The sequence below is a fragment of the Phyllostomus hastatus genome, unplaced genomic scaffold (genome assembly GCF_019186645.2).
Source record: "Phyllostomus hastatus isolate PE091 unplaced genomic scaffold, TTU_PhHast_1.1 phas_scaffold_55, whole genome shotgun sequence".
Taxonomy (NCBI): Eukaryota; Metazoa; Chordata; class Mammalia; order Chiroptera; family Phyllostomidae; genus Phyllostomus; species Phyllostomus hastatus.
The window spans coordinates 1710519-1736941 of record NW_025334035.1 but is presented as its reverse complement, the minus strand read 5'-3'; positions in this window follow the sequence as shown (position 1 = coordinate 1736941).

The following is a 26423-nucleotide window of genomic DNA, read 5'->3' as shown; positions in this document are numbered from 1 at the left end:
AGGTATAAGTAAGGCCAAGGCAAACATGAAGAAGCCACATAAACTTGTAACCTTAGACAGTCAACCTGAAGCAAGAGACCACAAACAGAATCAAACAGGACCCATTGAATACAACCACGAGGAATATCGTCACTCCACTAGGGTAGGGTGTAGTTATAGCATCCTTGCAGTTTCTTCCACAGTAATTTCCAAGTTCTTACCACATGCTGTCCTATGCCTCCCAGAGTCATCTGTGATTTATTATCCACAGTGTTTGGTGCTTTTACATTATAATCCCATTCAATGATGGAGGCATAGTGGGTTGGATTGCAGAGTCTGTATGGTGGGTTGAATTGTGACCCTCGCCCCCCACCCCTCACCCCTGAAAGGTGTCTGCATCCTAATCTCCAGAACCTGTGAATGTGACCTTATTTGGGGTGGGGGGGGGACTGGCTGTGGCATGTGTAATTAAATTAAGTATCTTAACATGAGATCATGCTGGATTATCCCTAAATCCAATAGCAAGTGTTCTTATTATAAGAAACATAAGAGGAGACACACAAAGGAGAAGTTTGTGGAAGATGAAGGCAGAGAATGTAGTGATTAAGCCACAAACCAAGGAATGCCCAGAGCCACCAGAAGCAGAAAGAGAAAAGGAAGGAGTCTCCCCTAGAATCTTCTAAGAAAGCACAGCCCTCCCAACACCTTGACTTTGGATTTCTGGTCTTCAGGACTGTGAGGGAAGATATTTCAGTTGCTGTCACCTGCCGTGTTTATAGTCATTTGCACGGCAGCCCTAGGACACAAACACAGGATTCCCTAGTACACAGTTAAGGAAACTGAGTCTCAGCACATTTGTCAACTTGTTGAAGTCATATGGATATTAAGTGTCAGAGCCAGGGCTTGAACTTGGCCAGGAACATCTCCAAAGTCTGGGCTCTGCAACTCTCTGAGGCAGGTAGAGGAGCCTCTGGGAGCTTGGGCCAGGGCCAGGCTGCCTGGTTCTAATCCCAGCCCTGCAACTCATGAGCTGTATGATTTGGGATAAATAGCCTAGCCTCTCACCCCTCCGTTTCTTGCTCTGTAAAGTGAAGATGCTAAAAATAATCCTTTCCTCCCAGAGTTGTTGGGGAGTTAAAGGAGTGGGTGAGTGGACCCATGAGAGTGCTCAGAGCCGGGTCTGGAGCACAGGAAACCCAGGAAAAGCACTTGTCATGATTGCAGGCCGACAGAATATTTGGTTGTGCCCGTTCTGATCGCAGCCTGTCTCTGGCACTGCCCGTAGGCCAGGACTTCCCAACTTCAACCCACTGACAGTTGAAATCTATAATTCTTTCTTGTAAGGGCTGCCCTGTGAGCTGCAGGATTTCAGCAATGTCCTTGGCCTCTACTCCCCAGATCCCAGTAGCTCCCCTACCCAAAATCATGAAAAAGAAAATTGTCTCCCTCTTGCCAAAATTGGGAGACAAAATGCCCCCTGGTTGAGAACTGCCGTCTAAGGCCTAGCGGGGCACTGGCCTTCAGGACCTGAGCCTCTTGACTGAGAGCCCTGAGAGCAGCTGGGTTTTGAATGCAGGTCTGGTCTTTAGGCCTGAGGTTGCCAGCCAGGTGGTGACCTTAGCAAAGGGGTCCAAGAACCCCGTCCCTGAGGGACAGAGGCAGCGTATTAAGCAAATGGACATTTGGAGTTGCAGAGCCTGCACTGGAGGCCCGGTTCTCTCATTGAACTTTTCTGTGCCTCCATTTCTACAGTCATAAATGGGAATAATAATAGCATCCACCTCATGGAGCTATTATTGTCATTAAGTGAAGTATTAGGTATAGAGTTCAGCAGAGTGCTGGGCACAGAGTCAGCAGTCAGCCAATATTGGTTATTACTATTTTCATTATTATTATTATTATTATTATTATTATTATCCAAGTCTGGTGAGCTGACTCATAAAGGGATACAAGAGGAAAAAATCTATTCTTAATGGCTGCAAAGGCCCCAAATCAAATCAGAGCATGTGTGATAGCCACCATCAAATAAAACATACAGGCCCAGGACGAGTGTGGGAGCTGGCATGTAATGTAATTTAAAGGGATGTCTTTGCCAGGGCAGGAGGAAATTGTGGGAGATTTACATCGATGCGACAAGGGGTCCTGAAAGAAGCAGTTCTCCCATGGCCTGAAACGATGATATTTGCTGTTGGCAGAGTCGAGTTGGAAAACAAGAGGCCACACTCACAGATTGTCACTTCATTCTGTGCTCTTGTGGCTGTCGTCCAAAGGGCCTGAGTGGGGAGTGGGTGCCCTCCATGGGGGCAGTTCCCAGCCTCTTTCCCCTCCTGCTCTCCCTCCTACGATACTGTAATTTTCTCTCTCTCTCTCTCTCTCTCTCTCTCTCTCTCTCTCTCTATATATATATATATATATATATATATATATATATATATATATGGTCACTCAGATGACTAAATATATATTTCTCATGTATATTTGGTCTGTGCCAGCCTTTCCTGGACCACAGCTCCCAAAACTTTAGGAATTTCCTAAGTGGTGAGATTGAAGAACATGTACAAAGGACCCATGGACAAAGCCAAAGGGAGGTAGGATTGAGAGTGGGGAATGGGAGGTGGGGGTGGGTGGGGCAGGGGAAAGTGGTGGTGGGAAAATGAAGACAACTGTATAAGAACATCATTAATAAAAACAAGATAAAAAAGGAAATCGATAAAGGTGTCTTTTGTTACGTTAATAAGGTAACTTTTGGACCTTACCTGAGGATAGGAGCACATTGCCAAAGGAGCCAACCATTTGATTAGAGGACTAGAACTTCTAGCCCCCCATCCCCCACACTCCCCACCTCTGACCTCCGACCTCCGGGGAGGAGAGAAGGACCAATGATTTAATCCATTGTGGCTATGTAATAAAGCCTCCATAAACCTCCCAAAATGGAGTTTAGGGAGCTTTCAGGTTGGTGAGCACATAGAGATTTGGGGTGAGTGGTACCCTCAGAGATACATAGGGAAGCTCTGAGCCCTTCCCACACACCCCGCCTTAGGCAACTCTCCCATCTGGCTGCTCCTGAGTTATATCCTTTTATAATAAACTGGTGATCTAGTAAGGAAAATGTTTCTCTGAGCTTTGTGAGCAGCTCTAGCAAGTTAATCAATCCTGAGGAGAGAGTCATGGAAACCTCCGATTTATAACCAGTTGGCCAGAAGCCCAGGTAACAGCCAGGACTCACGACTGGTGTCTGAAGTGGGGCCAGTCTTGTAGGACGGACCCCTCACCCTGTGGGACCTGATGCTGTCTCCAGGTAGTCAGTACCTAAACTGAGTTGCATTCTCAGACACCTCACTGGTGCCAGAGAATTGCTTATTAGTGGTGAGAGGTAACCCCTCCCACCTTGGAAACTGGGTTGCAGAACACCAAAAGACCTCCTCTTCCACATAAAAGCCTACAGAAGGTGTGGAAGAAAGGGTTAAGGGCTTGGAATCAAGAAGCCCAGTTAGAACTGTGGCTGTGCAACTAGCTGGCTGGGTGACCTTGGGCAAGCCGCTGAACCTTCTGGGGCTCTCTTCTCTCAACTGTTGAAAGGAGCATGTGATTCTTCTATGTGGTAATGAGCCTAATTCTGTTCTCTTATTTGCCTGATGCTTCTAACTTTGCTCTCCAAAAGCTGCCTGCTGGCCCCTTGGCCCCAGGGTTGGTTACATGTGTCATCTCTTTAGTAATACTCCAGGTTTGCAGCTTTGTCTTGGAAGTAGAGAGAAACCTGAGGCCTATAATGTCCAACCAGCAGCTTTGGATGTTGAGGGGGCTTATCTCATCAAAGGGCTAAGTAACTGTGTAGGAATGTTGAAAAGCAGGATTCTGTGAGGTGCCTACATCACCTTTGTGAAAATAATAGTAATGGCAACCACAGGCAGCATTACCATTTATTAAGTGTTTATTCCATAGCCCACATGAATTATCTCATCAAATCCTCAGGATAATACTCTCAGGGAGGTGCTCTGATTATTTCCATTTTACAGAAGAAATAGAGGCTTAGAGAGGTAAGAGGCTTTGTCCAAGATCAAACAGCTCACGAGGGCAGGTTGCATACTACACAATGAAGCTATATGTAAGAAGGTAACATTTAGTCCTGGCTGCTGTGGTTCAGTGGATTGAGCACTGGCCTTCGAACCAGAGTTGATTCCCAGTCAGGGCACATTCCTGGGTTGTGGGCCAGGTCCCCCATAGGGGGTGCATGAGTGGCAATCACACGTTGATGTTTCTCCCTCCCTTCTTCCCTCCCTTTCCCTCTCTCTAAAAATAAATAAAATCTTTTAAAAAAGGCTTTTTAAAAAGGAGATGACATTTGTACATTGTTGACAAGTACTAACTTATATGAGAGCATACAGTGGGCACAGGGCTTCCAGACCTCCCAGGCACGTCTTCAAATGACCAGTCCTTCATAAACTCACCCAGACACCCTGCCAGGCTTCCCCCAAAGGGCACAATAACTCACACACTCACTGATGCAGGAGAGTGGCTGTACCAGGTCCTGACCACGCCCCAGATATCCCCTTGAGGTCGCCTTTCTCTCTACCTTGGCTCTTGGGAGCCAATTCCCATCCCATAGCAGACTCTGAAATAGCTAGAATTGCCTGTTTGGGGGGATTGGGAAGGTATATACCAGTATCTACAAAACTGTGAGCAGGACTCACAGTTTTTACAAAACTATGTGCACAAAGCTGGGGTTTGATGCCAACCAGATGGTGTCTTACCCTTATGTATGAGCTTATTATTGAGGAGTGTGAGGCTATAGAGCACAGTAGGAGACAAGAGAGGTCCTGTGGCCACTGTAACAAATGACCATAGACTTGGAGGCTTAAAACAACACTCATTTGTTCTCTTGCAGTTCTGGGGGTCAGGTGACCAAAGTCAGCTTCACTGGACCAAAATCAAGCTGTCAGCAGGACTATGCTCTCTCTAGAGGCTCTGGGGAGAATCCATCTCCTAGCTTTTTCCAGCTTCTAGAGTCTTCCTGCATCCCATGTATCTCTGGGCTTGCGGCCCCTCCCTTCATCAGAATAGCATCTTGCTTCAGTCCACACCTTGCCTTCTTCTGTAATCAATTCTCCCTCTGCTTCCCTCTTATAAGAATGCTGCGATTGCCTTCAGAGCCAGATAAACCAGGATAATCTCCCCACCTCAAGATTTTAACCCAATCACATCTGCAAAACCCCTTTTGCCATAAGGGAACAGTAGTCACAGGTTTCAAGATCAGATGTGATCAGATGGATATCTTTGGAAGGCATGACGCAGCCCACCCAAGGCATGAAGAGGAGGAGGAAAAGCCAAGAGGAGGATGCTTGGCCATGCTTTCAGAAGATCAGTCGCTTGATTCAATGAGGTCACGGGGAAGCTGTGAGATGTGTCTCTGAACTGCCTCTGGGGAGAGTGGGGCAATGAGAAAGGAGGAAGCACTTTTCCAAGGCTCTGGGCCCCTATTGGTCAAAGTAGGGATTGGCATATTCCTTCCCTTCTAGGTCATAATCTGCTAGATTCTGAGGCTCCCCACATCTGGAAAAGGAGATGAGATTTGTGAGTGTGGACTGAGGGGAGGTCCTGTTAAGCTGCAAAGTACAAAGCTGCCCAGAGCCTGCATGGAGTCACCCAGCAGAGCAGAGGCTGGAACGACAAACAGGTAAGGCCAGGAGGTCTGGAAGTAATGCAAAAGAGGTGTCCCATACTGGTGCATGCGCTCCATCCTCAGGTGTGAAAGTAAATCTGAACTAAGAGAGCACTGTTCATGAGAATTCAAGCAAATGCTACCAGCTAAACCCCAGAATCCTCTCCCACCCCTGCCCATACTTGTCCCCACTGCACACTCTGACTCACTTCCCCTTGCCTCTTCCTCCTCACACGTTTAGGGGCCTTGAGCAGGGCTGTCCACGGTTGGTCATCTGACATAACTAGAGAGGATCATCCCCTGCTCCCCCTTTCCTGCCATGCAAGGTGACTCTGGTTATGACTTAAATTCTTTGTTCCTACCCTCATTATTTTTTAACTTGAAGAAACAGTGCTGCCCTAACTGGTGTGGTTCAGTTAATTGGGTGTTGCACCACAAAGCAAAAGGTTGCCTGTTCAATTCCCAGTCAGGACACATGTCTGGGTTGCGGGTCCCCTGGTGGGGTGCGTTTAAGAGGCAACCACTCGATAGTTCTCTCTTACATCGATTTTTCTCTCCCTCTCTTTCTCCTTCCCTTCCTCTCTCTCTAAAACTAAATAAAAGAGGTCTTTTTAAAAAAGAAACAGTGGTGTTTTACTTTCTGTTTTTAATTTGCATTAATGTCTCCCATGGGTTGGCAATAGCCCCGCAGCCATGGGGCTTGTGTAACCAAGCCCTAAACCCAGCTCTGTTCATTGCAAAATTCGAGGCAAACCATCAACTCGACAGCCCCCTTGCAGTTCACAAAGACCCCAAGGTAACATGATCTTGTTTGCCTTATTCTTTGGTCAGGGTTTCAGGCACCCCCAAATCCACAGGTCTGACCAAGAAGAGGGAGGTGTCAGGAAGAAGTACAAACTTTTGGAGGACAGTGAGTACCCAGGGCTGCTAGGGTAGGGAAAGCAGGGGGGCAGTGCTGGTTTGAATGAGTGAGGTGGGGAAACTTTGCAGAATCCCAGAAAGAATTGTGCCCAGTGAATGCTTTACCTCTTTAGGGAGAAGTAAGTGCTCTTGGCATTGGAGGTGGGAGGCTCAGGTCAACTGTTTTTTAAGTGCCTCCCCTTTGACTCTTTGGGAACCAGGAGAAAGGCTCAACCCTAAAGAGGTCTCCAGTCCAGGTCTTTTCAACTGTCCTCCTGACCTCACCCCATCTCTTGAAGCCACTAGAATACATTCATTTGGACTTCTACCCTCATTCACATCCTGCTTCTGTGTCCTTTATTCCTAACTCTGTGTTATCTCACGACCACCTCCCTCCTGCACTTGCAGCCACGGGGTGTGTTTCTGCTCTCCTTTGACTCCGGCAGCCCCCTGAAGATTGCCTCATGACTTTGTTCAACCGGTCCCACCTGGTAGCGTGTCCACCCTGGCCAGCCCTTCAGACCTTCAGCCTGGGTTTCACTCCTCCACAGTTGGATATCCAAGTACTTCCAGTGAGTTCTACATAGAGAAGATTCTAATTCCTCCAGAACAGGCTGAGCCTTGACCCTACTAGTCCCAGATCCAACCCTGACCCTGGCCTTGATCTTGACCTTGATCTTTGTCTGAGTCTCAATCTTGTTTCAACTCTCATCTCAGGCTAATCCTTCAACTCTGCCCCAAATTTGTGCCTTTCCTCCTGACTGAGTTCCGACTGGTCTCCCAAGTGAAGCCCCAAAAAAGATACCAATTGTCCCCAACCTAATCCAGCCCATAAGTGCAAATTGTTGGTTTAAATAAGAAGACAGAGAAAACGTGAATGTCATGGGTTAGCCTCCCACTTTGGGAGTTCAGCATCCCTATCATGTCCCTGGGCTTATATAGAGCAGCAGGCACAGCAGAAAGAGTACCTCACTTGAGCCCAAGCTTTGTCACTAACCAGCTAAGTGACCTTAGCCAAAGCTATCAGGGGTGATTTTCTGGGTCTCAGTTTCTTTTTCTCACCACACCAAAAAAAAACCACTAAAAGGGCTCTGTAACTTAGTGCCTGGTTGTCCTTGGTCAATTGTGGAGGAACAGAGGATTTTGCCTTTCATTGTCCCAGATTCAGGGTCCCTGCAGACCCAGTCTTCATGCCCTCGCCTTGCAGGAAAGGTGGTTGTCCCCGAGCACCACAAATGCACCAGGCCTTCCACACCCCGACCTGCCCACGCTACGTTTAAACAGGGCTCTTGCAAGCCTGGCCCTGCTACTGTCAGTCGACCCAGTTTCGTTTCAGTTTTCTTAAAAGAAAGTGTCCTCCCAGTCCACTATGTGTCATCTGACAAATGTGTCCCTTTATTAGGGAAAACCCAGTCCTTGGAGGCAGCGGAGAGGGTCACGTGCTGGCAAGGTTGCCATGGAAATTATCCACTTTTATTGAATTATTCATCTGTGCAGTCTACCTACAATGTCCCTTCAAGCACACAGCTGAGACAGACAGACACTTGGACAGAGAGCCCAAGAGCCCCGTTGCACAGGGCGGCACTGCCTGAGGGCCTCTTGATGACAGGACAGAGCAGAGCACTGGGCTCAGAGATGCGGCTTCTCCTCGGCTGTGAGCGGCAGTGACCCTGCAGCAACTTCACGTGCAGACTGCGGGGGTCAGGGCTCTTCTCTCCCTCTCACCTTGTTTGTACGGCTGAAAAGTGGGGACAGAAACATGCCTGCCTCACAGGGTTGTTATCACATGTTAGACTTAAAATGTATGAAAAACACGAAGAATCACTTTAGGTTTTATTATTTTCTTGCAAATTGTGTGATCATGGACCTCCATTTTCCCATCTGTAAAATAAAGACATGGGACCCAATAACCTCTAAGGAGGGGACTTCCAGCTCTGATGTCCCTGCAGTGGACAATGGCACTGAATTGGTGAGTTTCTCAGAGACACAAAACCCATTTTCCTCAGTAGGCTTTACCCTCTTCCCCACAGTGGTCACAGGTTTGCGGTTGTGAACTATGGGCTAAAGACCCAAACAGGTCCTGTTCTGATGTCAAAGTCAGGGGAAGGACTGGTTCTGCATTTTTTTTTGACTCTCCCAGGCTAAGGGAGTGTCATCACTAAGGGGCTGTGGAACTGCCAACAGTCAAAAGGATCAGGTCATTTTTACTGAAATCGTCACCACCATCTGTAACAGCAGAGGTCAGCCAGCATGTTGGTATTGCCTTCAAAATGAAAAAATAAATCAACAATGTGATTTTTGGTTTTTAGTATTCAACCTGGGATGCATTTTTTAGGTGGCTACATCAATAGACAAACAAAGGCATAGAGAGATGTAAATAGAAGTATTGGGAGGGAGTAGCTACTTACACTGTTGATTTCTCTCCGACAATGTACCATCCAGACATTAAATAGAGTGAGTTAGACATATACTTAATGTCAAGCCATAATGCATAGGACATAGGACTGAGTGAAAAAGATGAAGACAACGAATGCAAAAAATCCCACTTAAATAAACCTATAAGCATAAATACATATCCCAGATGTCTGAGGCTGACCTGCAGCTTCACATCTAGAGAAGGTTGGCTCGAGCCCCTACCCACGAATTGTGGAACACCTGATCCCAATACAACGCCATATTTCTTTGAATTCCCAAAGGATGTTTATTTGTATAATCAAATCTGGGTCCTCCTTCACCCACTTGCTCCCTCCCCACTCTCCTCCTTTTGCTGAACTAGTTCAAGGTCGGGATCCTCTTACTGTCCTCCTTGGGTCCCACACCAGGGCAACTCAGACTTGGATTCAACCCTCTCCTTACTATCTTCCCCAGGGCAGGCTCGCCAGAGCTGTGTGTGTAGGTAAGGCTTACGGAAGCCTAGCGAAGGCTTTTCACGGCAACAAAGCAAGCAACTGAACCTCAGTAATTGGGTGTCCCTGTTTTTCAAAAGCACGTTAGACACTCCCACGCTCAGGGCTTCAGCCTCCTGTCAGGTTGTGCTGTGCTCCTTTATTTTTTTTCTATTTTCAGCTCTATTGCTCTCACTAGCTCTTGATTGGCCCCAGGAGCACCAAGCTCTTTTCACTTTATGAAGCAGAGCAATTCACTCCTTTGCTGCCCCTACCCCCAAATTCAGATCTAGGTCACCCTGGTGGGTGTCCAAACCCACTGAGAGGCTGGGGGCTAGCTCACGGTGGGCCTTTCCCAAAACAAAAGCCACTGTCCTTAGGAAGCAGCTGGGGTTGTAGGTAGCAGTGCATTGCACGCACATGCACACGCACATGCATGAATAAAGAAACATATCCTGGAATCATGTTCACCAAAGTGGTAACAGTGGCAATTTCTGGGTAATAATACATTGAGTAACTTTTTTATTTTTTATATATTATTTTTGTAGTTTTATTTTTGGGAAAACAATGTTCTATCTGACACAGATGATCTGACTCAAGTGCCACTGACCACTACTCCCCTCTGCTGAAGTCCATCTGTTACAGAACACTCAGGGGCCAAGGGGGACACGATATACTATTGCCTAATGGACCTCCCACTAGGTTCGATTGTCTGTTGCCATAGGAAAGATGTCTCTCAATGTCACAGATTTGTGAAAAGGAAAGGAATGTTTATTTAAAGCTATATAGACTTAAGATAGTGACCTGATATCTTCATTAAAATACCAAAGTCCTTTTGGATACCCACAGATGCCCACAGTGCTTCCTTCTCCCCCTACCCTAATTTGGGGAAGCATATCTCAGGAAAAGAAGCAAACGTCTGTGATTCAGGCTGCCGGCACCCTCAGCTGTGTTGCCGTCCAGGCAGGATCCCTAATTAATCCAAAGCCATGTGGCACCTTCTCATGGCCTACTGGCAAGAGTTCTTTCACCCTTCTTCCAGGCAAAGTCTCTCCTGCTTCCCAGGCCACGTAGCCAAAGTTACATCTTGGGTAGAAGTCACTTCCATCCCCTTGGCTCAAAGCATGGCCACAGCTATTTAAGATATCTGTGCAACCAGTTAAAGGTTATAGATATGTTAAATGACCATGCCAGAGGTTAGCTGCAAAGCCGTTGCTGTGCAAAACAGCTCCGAAAGGCCCTGCTCCATGTGTCCCTTCCCCCTTACTCACACCTGTGGGGGTTGGGGGAAGGGGTGAGGACATCCTAATATTTCCTGGACACCTTGAGTAATGGACCCCATTCCAAATCCCTATTTGGGGCCCCCCTCTTGGCTGCACCCTGTTTCACATCCACACCCTTATTTAGTACTCCACCCCCTAAAAGCCTGGACATTACTCAGACCTCACCCCTGACCTCTGACCCAACTCATATCAGCAGCACCCTCCTACCTGTCCCAGCCAGAAGCACCATGGAGGCTGGCAGGCAGACAAACCCAGATCTGCCAAAAACTCAGCTATCCAGCTAAAACCAACTTCCAATCCCCTTTGCTCACAAGCATTGGAAGAATGACCAGAGCAAGGGCCCAGATGTGTCTGTGGGTCTTGGACCACTGTGAGAGCACCCTCCTCATTTCTGCAGACTCTTGAACTGAGTCACCCATGGAACAACCGGATTTACCAGGAGCAGAGCTCAACCCAGCATGGCCCCTCCTGAGCAGAGCCCCAGCCCTGGAGAAGGGGCCCAGGTCTGGGGGGACATGCCAGCAGGAAAGCAAGAGCACCAGGAGGTCTGGAGAGTCCTCTGGGTCCCCAGTATCACACCCTCCACTGATGCCAAGCTGTCCTCTTATTGAAAGGACAAGAGATGGAGAAAGTTGCTTTTGTTGCCAAGAAACTCATAAGAGAGAAAGTCAATCTGTGGTCAAGAAGAGAGGATGTAGGTTCAATTATGAAGTAGATGTTTGAGATTTAAGAGACGTCCCAAACTCCCCCTCCACCCCATCCCTGGCCTGGGTTTCTACCCAAAGACCTGTCTGAACCTAATATGAATTGTTTAAGAATAGGATTTGAATCCATCTGGATGGTGCCTGGTCCTGAGCCGTCGGCAGTATGCACCCGATAGCATTTTGTCCAATGCAGCTCTTATAGGATGACCCTTTCCTCTTTAAAATCACCATATATCGAAAGCCTCCTATGGAGCAGGCACGATGCCATGTGCTTTACTCATGTCATAGGCCATTAAACCATCACACCAGGGCTGCAAGGTAAGTGTTATTGCCCATTTTTCTATCGATGAGGAAACTGTATCCCACAGAGATTCACATAAGTAACTCGCCAAAGGTCCCATAGTCCATTAGTCAGCTATTGTGGCATAATGCTATGTAACAAATAATCCAAAAACTCAGTGGATGACAACAACCATTCACTTCTCCCTGACAGCTGTGGTTCTGCTGGGCTTGGTTCCAAGCTGGGGATCAGTCTATTTTAGGAGTCTTCTCGTTCTCCTGGGACCAGTGGTTACCTAGAGCACATGCCCCGTATGGCAGATTACCAACTGCCATAAGCAAGAGCAAGATTTCAAGCCAACATATGCAAACACCTAACAGCCTGTTAACATAGCTAAGTCTTATGGCCAAGTCCCACATCAATGGGAGAGGAAATATATTTCATCTCTTCCTCTGAGAGCTATGGCAAGCTCTCATTGCAAAGGGTGTGGCTACATAGATTTAGTAACAGGAGTAAAGAAATGGGAGCAATAGTAAAATCTGTATACATAGCTAGTTTAGAGGTGAAACCAGGATCAAACCCGGATCCTTCAGATACCAAAACCCAGTCCTCTGTTCCATCCACATGTATACAGCTTGAGCTCGAGGCTCATGGACAGTGGGGGCTAGGATGAAGGAGCCTGAAAGAGTTAGCAGCCTTCAGGAGCAAAGTGGGTCCAGGTTTCCTGGTGCATCTTGCGTGAACCTTCTACTTGACCAGGAGGGGAGGCAGGGAGTAGGAGCCAGTGCCCTCCGCCAGAGTGCGCACCAGTGGCTGCGCCCCGGGGCCCCCGAAACTCTTCACTCACCCCAGGGTCTGTACATGAGTGACCACTGCATCTCACCTCCTGCATTTTGGGACAGCATATCTCACAATTTTTCATGCAGGGTTCCAACATCCAGCACATAAGTCAAGGGCAACACTACCAATACCTGGGGCAGTTTGCTTCCAACTTCGAGAGCTCAAGATTCCCTAAACTGGACATGACAGTCATAGGGAACACAGTGTCCTGGGTGTGGGCACTGGGGTCCTAAGTTCCAGCCTCAACCCTAATGCTGACTTGCTCATCTCTGGGCCTCAAATTCCCTGCACATATGACAAGGGGGTGGCCCACTGCATATGTCTGAGAGCCTTCCCAGGCCACAAGTGCCCAGGAGGTCCGCATCCTGGTAGTGGTATTTGACAGTGTGCAGGGAATGAGCTCTATCTGCCTTTTTGTCTCCTCCAATTCCATCTCCACCTGTGAGTCAATGTCTGGGGCTCCCAAGCCTGCAATTCTAGAATAGCACAGGGCAGCCGGGAAGTGTGCTGCCTCAGAAGAGGGGCCCTTGCCATCACTCACCGTCCTCTGATTGCTCAGTCTGAGCTGGGCTCAGAGCCGCCCAGTGCTGGGGCTTCCCCAAAAGCCCAACAGCGCCCTACCTTACACGGGAGAAACCAGGGAATGTGTGCCCGTGGAGAGTGTAACAAGTGATGGCAGAGGGGGATGGCGTCGCTCCTGCTATTCCAAGTGGGAGTCACAGACCAGCGGCAGCACCTCCCTGAGAGCATGTTAAAAATGCAGACTCTCAGGCCCCGCCACCAGACTCCTGACCAGAATCTGCCTTTAACAAGACCCGCAGGGGATTCATGTGCTCACTGCAGTTTGAGAAGCTCACGGAGCAGAACGCTCATCTGCACCTATCTGCTCGGATCCCTCTGCCATTTGTCACCCACCCTGGCTCCTAGAGGGCTTTCATCCCAGGAGCCCACACCATTGTCGTTGCTAGGGGGCTGCCCTCGGGCTGCATGAGGCCCTGGGCCTGTGGCACAGAGAGCCAAGAAGGAGCTGGACATGTGCGTCCTCCCAGCAGCAGCCCTTAACCCAGAGGTTCTGGAACTTTCTGTGTATGAAGCTGTCTCAGTAATTTTTTCACAACATTTACTCCAAGGCCAGAAGAAATACCTAACAGTTCCATGTATTAAGTAGTGAGGTCCAAACAGTGTAACAAGCATTTACAGCCTCACAGATTTAGCAGGTGTTTAAAAATATGTAAGAATTAAAACAACAAATAACATTCCTGTTTCATTTATAAGTAACCACAATTCTTACGTATGGGACCCGTGTGCCTGTTGGGTGCTGCATGGCCTTGCAGCTCCTGAACCAGAGGGACAACAGCGCCCTCGTGTCCTTTCCCACCTTGACTTTCACACGGTATTTGCTTTTAGGCACAGCTGCCACCTCACACCCAGTTTCCCAAATATATGACGCCATCCAAAGGAATGCAGGGTGATCCAACGTTGAAACTGTGAACTATTTCCCGTGTGGTGTCTAACCGCTGTGGCTGTGTCACCCTCAAGGTTAACATACCCCACGGTACCCAGGGTACCTCAGTGCGAGGTATAGGACCCACGGCCAGACCTTTGACGGAGGGTGCTGGAGATAAACACTCCAGGTCCCCGGCTCTACGCTGACTGAACCAAAGTTACCCTCTGCAGGACTCTGCTGCCTCCCCTTCCTTTCCTTTCCCTTCCCAGTCTCATCTCTGCACCCCAGTGGTTTTTCCTGGGAGCACTTCCTAAGTACATCGCTGTCACAGGAGTCTTCATGCTGGGGCCTGCTCTGGCAATCCCAGCCTAAGAAAAAAGTGACCAGGAAGAGGCAGGCTGGGGGGCAGGGGCAGCTAGGAGGTGATGCCATCAATAGGGGAGAATGTGGGTTCCTCACCTGGTGAGGTGGCAGTGGGGCAGGGAGCAGGAGGCCTTGATTGCCGACCAGACAGGGGTGGTGAGAAAGTCTCAGACCACTCTGGGTTATCTGAGCATGGAGATAGCACTAACAGCCGCCTGGAGGCCAAGAGGTGGGGGAAAGGCAGTGAGTGCATTTTCCCACATGTTGAGTTCAAACTCTGAAATTCTAAGGAAAGGAGAAAGCCGAGAAGGCAAACTTCTCCACCCACTATGTTTAAAGAAGGTTTTGTGTAAATGTGCATTTGATATGCGGCTCCCAGCTTCATTAACCATCCTAATAATTATACTAATTACTGTGCACTCTCTGGGTAAAGATTCCGAAGCCCCACTCACACTTGGCGTCAGAGGCAGACAATGTGCTCCTCCCGTGGAGTGTTGCCGCCACAGCTGAAATGTTTCAGGCAAACAGAGGCAGCGCCTGTTGAATGTTGTCGCTGAGGCTGGCGCCGTTTGAGCAGCAGGCAAGCGTCCTCAGCAGAGCGACACTCCACTGAGCCCAGACACTCGAGATTGGGTTGGGGGGTCTTCAAAGCTCTTCTCTGAGGGGGCCAGTGAGGGGATGGGAGTGTCGTCCGCTGAGGGTCCCCTGGGGGACAGGTGCTGCTCTGGCTGCCTTCCCACCTAGTGTCTCAGTGATTTCTCCCAATGATCTTGAGATCTGGGCATCAGTAGCCCCGTTTTATAGGGGAGAAATCAGAGGCTCAGACACATCTTACTCATTCAGCACATATACGCTGTGATGGTTAATTGAATGTGTCAGCCTGGCTGGGCCATGGAATGCCTAGATAGTTAGTCAAATCTTCTGGGTATTTCCATGAGAGTGCTTCTGGGTGAGGTGAACATCAAAGCTGGTGGTCTTGAGTAAAGCAGGTTGCCCTCCATAATGTGCATGGGTCTCATCCAATCCACTGAAGACCTGAATGGAACAAATAGACCAGCCGTCTGAGCAAGAGAGAATTCTCTGGCAGACGCCTTTGGAACTTCATCTGTGGCATCTACTCCCTTGGGTCTGTGGCCGGCGGGCCTGCACTGCAAATTCAGACTTGCCAGTCTCCACAATCATGTGAGTCAATTCCTCCCACGTATGCAGAATGCCTACTATGTGTCAGTCACTCTAAAAGGCTCTGGGGATACAACAGTAAACAAAACAAAACCCAGCTCTCCTCACACTTACTTCTAGTAGAGACAGACAATGAATGATACAGTGAGGTGGTAACAAGAGCAAGGAGGATAAAGGCAGGAAGGTATGCTCTACTTGGAAGGTCAGAAAAGACCAGTTTGAGGGGGAAACTTGAGCAGAGACCTGCTTGCATGGATGGAGGGAGCCCTGGGGCTCCTCAAAGAAGGCAAGTGCAGGGCCCAGGGCAGAGAAGGGTTCAAATTCAAGGCTGCGTGTCTCCAAACATGCACTTTCCCTGCTGCCACACCACACTGCTTTCAGGGGGCTGGCTACTGAGGTGCTGGAGACACGGAGACAATTTCCTGTATTGGAGTCTGTGGCCCTGAGGGACCTGTGCCTTCTACATATTAACACAGAACCTATTTCTCCTTGGTGGTCCAGCCCCATGGTACCCATGGTCATAGCTCTGACATGTTGCTTAGCCAAGACACCACCCATCCACCACCCCCACCCTTGTCTGCACTTGCAGCACTTCCTCTCCTGGGGCTCAGCCTGCTTCCCCTTGGCTCCGGCCAACGCAGCAGAAGTGGGACTGTGCCAATTCCAGGCAGAAGTCTTCAAAGACCTGGAAGCTTCCTCCTTTGCCCCGTGGAGCCCCGAACCACCCTGGAAAGAGGTCTGGCTATGCTGCTGCAGAGAACACATGAAGGAGAGGTCCAGACAGTCCCCAGTGGTCAGACACATGAGTGGGCAGCCACCTTGGAGGAAAGCCTCAGTGACTCAAGCCCAGGCAACACCACGTGGAGCGGACAGCAATAATCTGTCTCTGCCGACTTTGCCCAAGTCATAGATAACAGGGCTGCTGTTCTAAACCACTGAGCTGGGGTGGGTTGCAGCACAGCCGTGGTTCACTGCAGCGGCCTCTACCAACTGTGCTTTCTTGGATTCTCGTTCCTGTCTATTTGGCATCCATGCATCATGGGGCCAATTCAATTAACTGTTTTCTTATTTTCTGTATTCTTGATGCTCAGGCATTTGGATGATGAACAATCCCGGGAGAGACTGCCCCTCCCAGGGCAGCCAGTTCTTGGAGACTGGAAAGGAATTGGTTGCGAGCACACCTTTTATATACAAACCAGCCAATTCAGAGTCTACAGTCATCAGCCATGCTTTTATTTAACTCACACATCCAGCCAATGTTTCCCCCACACTAAACTGTCCTGGGGACCGCCCCTGGAGCCCAGAGCCCACCAAACTTACACTATCCAGTCCCAAGCTCTTCCCCTGCCTTACCTCACCTTTCCCGCAGAGACCCCAGTGAAGGCTCTAGCCTGGGTCTCCTCTCCCTTCTGCTTCTGCACCCAACCTGCTATTCCTCCCCGTGTTCCTGCATGGCCCTGGGGGGAACCTCTCATTTCTAGGGGTGCTGTGAGTGGCATGAAACTTTACTTTCAACGGTGCTGCCTCTGTGTCGTCTCTCAGTCACCCTTGAGAACCAAGACTCGGGCCTAGAACACAGCCCCTTTAATTCCAGAGAGGAAAACACTAGGTTGATTCTCTGCAAAGGGGCAAACAGCCTCAAGTGGAAAGGGACAAGCTGTGGGGGGACCTCAGAGGAGGCAGACAGACACAAGCTATGATTCATGGGCAGGGGCCTGCCGGCGTCCTGGCCGGGACTGGATCCAAAGCCGTGGCAAAGGAGGAGGCTCCCACACACATAGGGAGGGAGGCCAACTGAGGGCCACGTGGAGTTGGTCTTTTAATTCTCCCCAATTTAAACAAGGCTTTGCTCCTGCCAGTCACATGTGGCCAGGCAAGACCCAGCTAGGACAAGGACTTCCAGCGAGCTGTTTGGACAGTGTCTGCGTCTGGGCTTGGCTGGGAGGCCAAGGCCACCCCAATCTTGGCCACCCCGATCTTGGAGACTGCCTCTCTCACCCCGAAACATGTCCAGGGGCTGTGGGGAGGAAGTGTTCTCAGCTGAGGCAGTACAGGGAGGCAGGCACAGGGGGCCTTTGTCAACTGGAAAAAGGGACAGAGGAGAAAAAGCTGTCCCTCTGGGCAGACACAGCTTCTTAGGGGCAACATTGCCAGGGTGCTTTAGGGCAGAGAAAAGGGTGCCCCTTCTGCAGCACTGCCTGGTGAGCAGAGTGGGCACCTGAGAACAGCTTCCCTAGGCCCCCCGATGGTGCCCCTCTGCGCAGGACTTGGAGGGGACACCTGCAAAGGCAGCTTCTCTCCTTGGGGACATGCACCCCATGGACTGAGGTGGAAACCAAAAGCTCATGGGAATACAGATGAGAGAGAGCTCTCAGGAAAACAGCTTAGCCAGGTCTTGGCAAACAAGGAAGGGTTTGGCTGGCTGATGGGGAAAGAGCACAACCTGGTGAGCAAACTTTCTAGTGCTGAGGCCCAGAGGCCAGCACAAGGATGGCATGTCTGCAAATGGGGAGCAGTCCCCCGTGGGTGCTGGGGAGGGGTGGGCAAGAAAGCCCTTCTCTCCCCTACGGTAGTCAGTGCACTCCCCGTGTATGGGACCGACGGCCGTCAGAATTAAAGCTCCTGGTGCTCAGGGCCCCAGCTCCAAAAGAAGTCACTATACTGTGCCCCTCCCCTGGGTCTACCACCTGAGGAGTCAGGAATAGGCCTGGGGACAGTGTGGCTGGCACTGAGTCCATTTGAATTCCAGTATCTCCCCTTCCACAGGGAATCATACAGGACCCAAACTTCAAGCTGTTGAAGAATTGTTAAAACACACCAGAAACTTCTGGAAAATCCTGGAACTGTGTGTACTCCTTTCTCCAGCAAAATGTGGATGACTGGGAAGGGGCCAGGAGTTCAGCGGGCTCCCTCCCCCTTCTTAATGCCCTTGATGATGAATTAGACACGAAAAAAAGTAAGTAAATCAGTGGATGTATTTCCTCTTGAGGATCAACAGTGACAAAATTGTAATGAATGAGAATGTTTCTGGGTTATGTGTTGGAAAATTAGCGCAGGCTTGCATTAATTGAAATTCAGTTCTTAATGTGTATCAATTCCCTTTTATCCTTCTGGGATTTGCAGCCGCGACAAAGACACTGAACAACAGATTAATCCAAGTGTTGTCAGTGACAATGATAAATTGAGGTTTAAAAGTCTACATTGAGATAAATTACTATTATAACTCAGGCCTCCCCTCTCCTGTCTATAGACCAAGAATTTGTTAAAATGCTGGATTGACTTTCATTAGGCCAACTCCCAGACATTGGGTGGGGGTTTCTCAGTCATGGAGGATTTTCTTTGCCTCAAGCTGTGACTGTTCCTTCCAGGTTCATCTTCTGCGCACTTCCCACTCTCTGCAGTCCCCTGGGTCAGCAAATGCTTTCTTCTCACATGGCCTCACCTGCAGAATCCAGCTCACTGACCCATATGCCTGTGCCTACCCCCTGAGCTCCTGTGCCCTGAATCCACCTGCCCTGGGCACCTCCCAAGACCTCAGGTTCAATACAGCCAAGAATGAATCTGCCATTACCTTAGAAAACTTGCTTTTAGGCCTTGGTTCCCGGCACTACTTAGAAACATCATCCTGGGCTTCTCCCTCTCTCTTTTCCCCGTGCCCAATCAGTCACTCATTCCTCCAGACACAGCCCTCCTCTCCCCACCAGCTCACTTCTCTGGCTCAGGTCCTCAGCAGCTCACCCGTGGGCTGCGGTTGCAACTGCCTTCTCTGTGGTCCCCCTGGCCGGACTTGCCTTCCAACACCTCCTCAACCTCCAGATCCATGCTCTGTCTGCAATCTCTCTGCCTAGTCACCTCCTGTGGCAACATCTCCATGACATCCCCATGACTCTTAGGGCGAAGTCTAAACTTCTAGACTCTTCATGGTCCTGCACCAGCCCCCAGCCCAGCCACATCTATCTGCCTTCCCAAAGATCCTGCATGTCTCCAGAACACACCACACTGTTTCTCGTGCCCTTGACTTTGTGTCTTTTCCTCCAAGTGTCTCCTCCGCCCTTCTCTGCTCCTTGACCTCATGCTAGTCCTCAGGGATGGAGCTTTGGCTCTGGTGTCTGAGCACGTGGACCTGTTTTCCCAGTGTGTGCATCACACTGGCTTGTGTGCCCACCATCGCTTTTCTAATTCTCTCCCCCAACCGTGAGCCTTGGACATCAGGGCAATGTACCAGGGATGGACAGAAGAAGTGTGTGCATGGGAAGTTCCTGTCCAGCCGTGTCTGCCTTTGATGCATGAAGGTGAGCAGGCTATCAGCTCATGATCAGAACGACACACAGATGACAAAGAGAGCACGCTGCCCTCCCAGACTCTCAGGGTCCTCCCGATGGTCACATCATGAAAGCGGACAACTGCAGAGCCCTGAGACCCCCAGGCCCCACTTGCCCCCACCTCAGCTCCAGCAGATATTCCCAGGATCCCACTCTCTCCCCTAGAAGCTGCAGGACCCCCTGAACAGCATCGTGAGCACATTATAACAATACCTATGGCTGCAGTGGGAGGGAATCAGCACAGAGAGAAACGAATTCATATTAGTTTATTCCCAAGATTAACATATGGAAAGCTTCCTTCATTAAAACTGCAGTACTGCCAACACATCTCGGTAAACTTGGAGGGGACACTCCTCTCTAAGGAGGAAGAAGCTGATGTGAAATGTAGGCATTATCTGGCTTATCGTAACAGATTTTTTAAACAAGAAAAAATGCCTTCATTCCTTTCCCATCTCCTGTCTCCTTTTCCATCCATCTCTTCCTCTTCCTCTCCCTCTCTCCTTCCTTTCCCCCTGTCTTCCCTCCTGCTTCCCCCTCTCCCTTTCACTGTGCCCCAGCTTCAGCCACAGTTTCCCATGTAACAATGAGAGACGTGGCCTTATAAGCCATCAGCTACTGCAATTTGGGGGTGAATATTCAATTAGTTCCAGGCCAGGGATTCCTGATCAATATTGCTTTTTCAAGGCAAAACAATGTAACAAACCCTCTTATTAAGCAATTCTAAGCCCTGGTGCTGATACCCATGACTGACAACTAATCTGCACTTTAATTAACACCTGCCCCTTGGTTGGCTAGAGTGGTGGTTTACCCAGGGGCAGTTTTTAGCCTCTTGCTTCCCCCCACACCTGTCCCATGAGACCTGCAGGCACTTAGCTCTTGTGTGCAGTTGTGATAAAGCCCAGCTTAACCTAGCCCTTTGGTACCCAGGCCCAGGGGCTTAGAAATAGAACAAGAGACCCTCAGGAAAGGAGAAACTACACAGCCCAGATTCAGGGAACAAAATTGAACCCCACACACTCAGACATTCACATTCCACATCACCACCAAGTGACCACCCATCATCTGCTTACACACCCTCAGCCACAGGGAGCTCTCAGTCTGATGAGAGACCCTGTTCTCTCTCTGGCCAGCTGCGATTATGTCAGCTCTTTCTGAGACAGATGCTTCCTCCATTGGTCCTGGCTTTGTAGCTCAGGCCCACTGGGCTCCCTCTCCTTTAAAATATGCCTGCCACTCCCTGCCCCCATGCTCCCAGGGGTCCCCCTTGGCCTAAGGAAATGATCCCACAGTAGCTGACATTCAAGGGCCCTCATAGTAACAACAGTAAGACCAACAATCACAATTTGGTGAGTGTTTGCTATGTGCCAGACCCTTGCTGAAGACTTTATATGTGTTTTTTTTTATATAACCATTTTTAATATCCTTGTAGTATCACCGTGAGGATGATGCTATCCCTTCCTGTTTTACAGCCAGGGAAACTGAGGCACTGTGAACTTTGGTAACTTGTTCAAGGCCAGGCCAAAGATCCAACAAGGTTGGTCTATTTCTCTTCGAAGACTCAGTTGTCACCTCCTGGGCTAGCTGTCCCAGACTCTGTCTAGACAGAGTGTCTACCCTCACCCCGGGCTCATTGTCTCACCGCCCCTGTGCTTCTCACTGCTCTCATTTCTGGGTATTTACATGTTTGTCAGTCTTTCGCATGTCAGACCCTTCTCAGGTAGGGGCTGGCTGCACCTCATTCATTTTGGAATATCCCACACTTAACACAAAGCCTAGCTCTTAGATTGTGCTTGTATCTATGGAAGGAATGAATTACCTAAACTGTATGGAGGCTGCTGTGGCCCAAACCAAAATGCCCAGAGCTGAGATATCTATCAAAGGAGAAACTATCTATCAAAGGGAAGCTCTGCAAAGAAAACCCAGACATATGCACAGAAGAAAAGGCAAAGCAGGGTGGTGGAAAGGGCCCCAGACCGGGGTAGTCAGGAGTCCTGAGTTTCTATCCCAGCTCCGCCAGACTCTTAGTGGTATGTGAGGCAAGTCCCTTCCTCTTGCTAGGTCTCAGCTTCCCCATTCATGAACCCTGGCTTGTCTGGATGGCTTCTCAGCCCTCCCTGCACTGTCAGCCTGAGAGGGGCACTTTACCAGGCCTTCTGAGCTGCAGGTTGGGTAGGGTTGGGTCAGCAACCCCCAGCAAAGCCCCACTGCTATTGCTTCAGGTTGCTGGGCACTGCCTGCCACCATGCCCCCCAACTCCCTGTCGCCTGGATGAAGGTGGCCAGGGAACAGTGTGAGGAATGGCAAGGGTGACAGCAACCATCACTCATCCTCAGACAGCACCTACCATGCACTGGGCATGGTTCCAAGCACTTCACAGGCCCAGTTCCAAGGGTGGGTGCCCTAATGACCTTTCCGGAGTAGTCTTTATGAAGCTGTCAGCCTGGGCTGCACCACAGAGGCTGTTGCACAAAGAACATGCAGACCTGATCTCAGCCTGGGACACATGGCCGGGGCCAGGGATGGCTCTCTCTCTCTCCCAGCTGATGACCTTGCTTTCTAATTCACTGAGAAAACAGAGGCAACCAGATCAGACTTCATCTTCCTCATCCCTCACCAAATCCTCCTCTAGCCCACCTGCATCTGCACCCACATTCTGGAATATGTGAATCTGATCGCATTGTGTGGCTACAGCTGTCAGCCATGGCATGGCCACAGGCAATGATGGCAGGAATGGAAGTTGGATGCCAAGGAGTCCATTGGAGAGGTAACAAGATAATCTTTGAAACACCAACACAAGGTCTGACCCAGGGGAGGGTTGGGTGGTGGGTTAGCAGTCGTGATGATGTTCCGTAGTGACAACAGCACTCATCCGTCACTCACCCTGCCCCACACCCTGGAGTCAGTGCTTGCTGGACACTTAGTCCCAACAACCCTTGCATGTGAGTGAACAGGACTCAGAGAAGTTACGTCTCTGGGCGAGAAGGTGACCAGCTCTCTAACTCCAGAACTGCCAAGTAACTGCCCTGCTAGACTGCCTCTAAGAGGGCCCTTCCCTCTCTGTCACACATCGTGCCCACTGGTTTTCTGACAGAGGACTCAAGGCTCCTGACCCCTAGTCCATCACTGCTGCCCCCGTTGGCTCATTCTCAGATTGCTTTTCCTTAAAGCTCTAGCTTCACCAATATCTGACACCGAGCATTCGGGCACTCCCTTAGTGAAGAAGGATCAGTCTACTGGTTGTAACATGACACGTTGTAAGTTATAGGTTGGTCCTGGAGTCAGGGACCAATCCCAGTGGATCATTCCATGGGCAAAGAAGCCTCTGCTGGCGACTTGGACAGGGAACAGAGAGCAACGGGGTCATTCACTGCCTCCATGGGAGAGCTGGATGGGCGTGAGTTACCTTGGAAACAGAACCTGCAGCCTCCAAGTTAGCTTCCAGTGAACCAGGAAACAGCCCTGCCTGGTTTCATGCCCTTATGTACGCAGGTATGTTGTATCAGGTATGTGTGATCAACTGAACATGTGACTTCTAAACCTAGGTCATAAAAAATACTGCTTCTGCCTTTTCTTCAGCTGCTCTCTCTTGGGGAAGCCAGCTGCCATGTTGTGAGGATACCCAAGCAGCCCTGTGGCCAGACCCACCCGGAGAGCGCCAGGAGCCTCCTGCCCACTGCCAGCACCAGCCTGCCAGCCATGTGAGTGAGTCACCTTGGACACAGGACCTCCGGCTCCAGTCTAGCTTCAGATGATGGCACCGGGAGCCCAAATCCCCCAGCCAAGCTGTTCCAAAACCCTGACCCATAGAAATGGCGAGAGCTTGAAAATATGTAACTGCGCTTTTTTAAAAGCCATTACTTTGGAACAATTTGTCACACAGAAGTAGGCTGCCAATCGGTGTGACATCCCCCCACCCTGCAGCGCCAGGTCCACATCGGCGGCATTTGGGTTCTGAAGGACTGCTCTTCGAAAACAACCATTTTCTTCTGCATCACCCTGCCCAGCCTGAAGGGAGCTCATTTGAAGACTACAACCTGAGTGCACTGTCTTCAGCAGACCTTCTCACACCAGAGTAAGACAGGTGACGCCCCAGCTGTGAAAGGGGATTTTGGATTCAGCTTGAGCCTGGAGTTAAGAAACACCAGACCTTGATCGTGACAAACCTCTCCATGTGTGTAGATCAGGAAGTGTAGGCAGCCCTACACAGGATGCGAGGACCCCTTGAGAGGAGTGGGGAGGTTTGATCAGAATGAATGTTAACAGACAAGTTCAGGGGAGCAGAGTGTCACTGACTTTTCCAAGAATTCAGCCTCTTAGCCAGGATGGGGTCTGCTTGTGTCAAGTCCTCTAAGGAAGGAATGAGTTGAGATCGGACTTTGGACTTGAGCTTTAGGTTTTAGGATGTCCCCGACAGAGCACCTGGGGCAGGTGACTGTGCTTCAGCTCCTGCCATATGTGAATTGGAGGAACAGCTTCCAGGTCCAGGCTGCAAGATGCTCCAGCTTTTGAGACCTCCTCATCTTGGATCCCATACAATTCTTCGACTGCCTTACATTCATCAAATCCCATGCTGCATTTTGCCAAGTACGAGTGTATATTTTTAAGGGGAAATTAATGCATATGTTCCTGATTCATCTTATGTGGAAACTATCAAAATATTGTATCTGAAGTAAAGTAACACCCAGAAAAGGCTCTGGGGAAGTTTGCCAGGTTTTTCTGTGTTGTCTCTTGAGGAAATTGGGTTCTGGCCTCACTGCCTGCCAGAATCTCACCAGCTAGTACAAGTACCACCTCCTCCAGGAAGTCTCCCCTGATGCCCCAGCCTTCTGGAGCTCCCTCTCCTTGGGGCCACAGCCTATGGCATTGTTCTTACTTCCCCAAGTTGCAACCCTCCAAACCAGACAGTGAGTTGCCCCGCAGTGGGGACCAGACACCCTCCTTACTGCACTCCACCACGGTGAACCTGCCAGGCTCACAGGGTATCATGTAAGGGAGGCTGGACTGGGAGATGGGGCAAGGAGGAGGCCAGGGCACTAAACTGTGGAAGGTTTGGCTCTGAGTCCTCAGCTTCTCAAATTTGTCCTTTTCTTTAGTCTCATGTGCAGAGGTAACACCAGGGCCAAACAGGCTAGAGTCCAATGGCCAAGCCCTGTGCCTGCCCTACTAAGCCTGTTGATTTTCCTAAAGTGAGGGAGGCACTGACCCTGACCTGGCTGCAGGGTGGGCACTGATGTTGGCCATAAACTGGTCACTGACTACATGCTGACCATAGTCTCAGGTGAAGCCTCCACCCCATCCATGGACACAGATCCGGCCTGGCCCCTGGCTAACACTGATCTCAGCCCCAGACTGAGCTCCTGACACAGCCCACAGCCTGTGCTCAGCCCCTGAATGGTACCAAGATTCAGTGGGATGGCTTGGCCTGTCCCTCCTGCTCTTGGGGCAGCTAGGGGTCTGCACCCCTGCCCTATAGCTCTCATTTCTGCCTACCCCCAACCCTGCTGCTATGAATTAGGAACATCTCTAGTCTCTGATCAACTCCCTGCTCTAAGTTCCTCTTCCACTTCAGGGCTACGTGGGAAGCAAAGCCACCTTCCCCCACTGGGGCAAGTGTGTTCCTTTTTATGTAAAGGACACACTGTCATAAGGTCCCAGTGCAGGCTGCCTTCTCTAGGCCCCTCCAGAGAACTCTCCCTGCCCCCTGTGTCTGTCCAGACCCCCTGGGTTCCATGCCCAGCCTCCACAGCAACCTGGGAAGGGGCTGGAACTGGATGGTGGGTTGGCAAGGGTTAGGGTTGTCCCTCTCTCTGGCAACTCCATCCAGAGTCTCTGTGGGTCTTAGCCTTACAGTTTCTGCTAACCTAGACGCTGCTGGTTGTAATAGCCCATCTCTTTCCCTCTTCTGAGGCACCTTCCTGTTATTCCTCTACAGACAAAAAAAAGTCATTTCCTTAGTGACAAGGGCCCACTGCCAGACTGAAAGGCGGGGGCTACACCACCTGGCATACCCACACCAGACGATGCCACAGTTCATGTGGGCGCCTGACCTGGTTAAGCACTTAAAGCCAGCCTTCCGTGCTGGGATGGCTGGGATCAGGAGCGAAATGTCGGTGCAGAGGGATGGTGCCCTTCAGATGTCCTCTCGGGAAACAGAGAAATGCTGCTGTAAAAACTCAGTGGGAGTTCTTGAAGGAAGTCACAAGATAAGAGGTCAGGAAGAGAACACGCAGGAAAGCACTTCCTTGGCCAGCTGCCGCCGCCCACACAGCCATGGGGAATATCAGGGCAGCCGAATCCTGTTTTGAAAGACCGAGGAAGTATACTCCTGCAGAAACAGCTTGCAGCTCACGCTATGTTCTGGAAATCACAGACATATTGGCTACACCAACTACTTCAGAAAGAGGAAACTTGGAGGGGGTGGCGGGGGGGCAGCTGGGCGGGATATACTATTTACAATAAGACAAGGAAACAGAAAGACGTAAAGGAAGGCTCAGACCACCCCACAGCCAGCCCCTCTTTTCTCCGCCATGTTTTCATAGTTGGCACCATATACATGCCTGAGACTTTTCTGCTCTCCTCACT